The sequence below is a fragment of the Diospyros lotus genome, chromosome 10 (assembly GCF_014633365.1).
Source record: "Diospyros lotus cultivar Yz01 chromosome 10, ASM1463336v1, whole genome shotgun sequence".
Taxonomy (NCBI): Eukaryota; Viridiplantae; Streptophyta; class Magnoliopsida; order Ericales; family Ebenaceae; genus Diospyros; species Diospyros lotus.
The window spans coordinates 18414988-18417571 of NC_068347.1; the positions used below are offsets into that span (position 1 = coordinate 18414988).

Sequence of the window (2584 nt, forward strand, 5' to 3'; positions counted from 1 at the left end):
AGCATTTTATTTTTCCCTCTTTGTTTGAGTAAGTCTTTGAGGGAATGGTGGTGTAGGGTTGCTCTTGAATTCTTCCACCTTATTTTTTTCTTTATCTTCCTTTTTTTTGTTTTCAAGTTTTTCCTCCAAAGCTGGAGCATTGTCATTTTTTATATTTTCATTTTGTTCTTCTTCTTGTGCATTAGGTTGGTTTGTCCTAGGATCATCTGGTTTGTCAATTATTTTTCCATTCCTAAGGACAGTGATTACTTGCACCTGCTCATGATTATTGTTCCCACTATTTGATGATTCCACTTGATTTGTTTGCCTCACGGGGTTGGGATTTGGTTGAGAAGGGAATTTCCCAGGTTCTCTCACAGTCAAAGTTTGAGTTAGCTTGGTTAGCTGACTCCTCATATCCTCAATTGCTCTATTTGTTTGCTCTTGGAATTTTGTTACCTGAGCATTGTTCCCCATCTGCCCTTGCATAAATTGTTGTAGAGTATCCTCTAGGGATCTCTTATGCGGTGGCTGATATGAGCCAGATGGTCCTTGGTTAGGTTGGTAGGGCTGTGGCTGAGGTTGTGGCTGTGGTTGTGAGGGAAATGGTTAGTGTGGCTGAGGTGCTGAGTCAATTCTCCAAGAGAAATTTGGGTGGTTCCTAGAATTTGGATGGTAGGTGTTTGAGTTTGGGTTGTACCTTTGATAATTTCCACCCTGGTTCTGGTTTTGGTATATCCTACCCTCTGTTTGCCTTGGTTGTGAGTTTGAAGTTTAGCCATACAGCACTTCTTTGAAAGCAGGGAGAGTTGGACACTCCTCTGTTCTATGGCTATTGGCTTCACACACTACACAATGCACCTCTACCTCATTGACAACCTTCATTTTTTTCATCTCCAATTCTTCCATTTTCTTTGTCAACAGAGCTAATCTAGCACTGATGTCATCAGTTTCATTTAATTGGAGTTTTCCCTTTGGTTGTGGATTGTATTGGTCTCTCAAATCTCCCATGGTTAATGGCCTAACTTCCCAATTTCTAGAGTTTTCAGCTACATGGTCAAAGTATGCAACAGCCTCTTCAGGAGTTTTTTCATAAAAATCACCATTACACATGGTGGACACCAGCATTTTCAAATTAGGAGTTAAGGCATTAAAGAAGAAACTAACTACCCGCCATTGCTCAAAGGCATGGTGTGGGCAAGAATGCAAGAGGTCCTTGAAACGTTCCCAAGTTTGAGCAAATGTTTCATTTGGTTTACAGACGAAATTCATCATTTGCCTTTGGAGTGATGCTGTTCTATTAGCTGGGAAGTATTTTTTTAGAAATTTTGTTTGCATCTCCCTCCAAGTTCCTATTGATCTAGGCTCTAGAGTCCCTAACCACATTTTTGCTTTATCCTTGAGTGAGAATGGGAAGAGCTTTAGTCTAACAGTGTCCTCATGTATATTTTGATCCCCACAGGTACCACATACCTCTTCAAAATCCCTCATGTGTGTATATGGATTTTCAGAATCCATACCATGAAATGTGGGGAGCATTTGTATGGTACCTGGTTTAAGGACAAATCGATGATGGTTTATTGGTAGGATTATGCAAGAGGGAGTTGTTTTCCTTGGAGGGTGCAAATAATCCCTGAGGGGTTTAATTGCATCACCATCCAAGGGATCATGTTCTCCATGATCACTCTCGTGAGCAGATAGGTTTTCATTTTGTTGAGACATTATGGATTGTAAAAGTGATATTTCAGTCTCTGATAAAGAATCTATAGAATGGTTTGACTCAGTTTGATGGCTTAAGATTCTACCAGATCTAAGTCTCATACAATTTGAATAATATGCAAACAGTTAAGAAAAAAATAATATTAAGAACAAAGTTACCAGTGGAGTTAATTTTTTCTTCTGTTGCACCTCCCCGGCAATGGCGCCAAAATTTGGCTGCATTCCTCACCCTACAATTTAGATAGCCTTAATCAGTTTGGATGTTCAGTATTGAAATAGTGAGGAGGTTTAAACTCACCAGTGTGTGAGTGTAGTTGTAGCACAAATATAAATTTCGGACAAGTCTGGGTCGATTCACTAGGAGGTTTATTTAACAAAAGAATTGTTCATTCGGGTTGATTTATCCAAAGAGAGCTAAGTTTTCTTGATTGTGAAAAGGTTTTTTGGAATATTAAAAAGGTCTTGGGTTGAGGCGAGTTCAGAACCAATGCCTAATAAATCTCTTATAGCAATTTAAACAACAACATTAATCTGAAATAAACAGAGGATCGTTTGGTAGTTATAATTCAAGATACGAATGATTCTCAGCTAAGCAACCCTCATACATGATATGAGGGTTCTAGGTTAAGATGTCACTGTAAATTGTATTATACTACAGACTATGATTTGATCGTCTGAGCTTGGGAATATCTCATCTCAAATTCTAGCAACTCTCATACATGGCATGAGAGTTCTAAGTTAGGATGATGACTCAATCCAAACTCACAAAACCATTTACACACTCAACTCGAGTTTAACTCAGATAAATCTTGCATTCATCGAGGTTTGGCTTATCTTAAGATTTAAGAACATTGGACACTGTCCTCGCCTTACCCAAGTTGTAAAC

General features: G+C 38.7%; 1 pseudogene; it reads left to right on the forward strand.

The window, feature by feature from the left end:
• The first annotated feature begins 1162 nt into the window (after positions 1 to 1162).
• LOC127812344 (small nucleolar RNA R71) lies at positions 1163 to 1262 on the forward strand (annotated as a pseudogene).
• The last annotated feature ends 1322 nt before the right edge of the window (positions 1263 to 2584 follow it).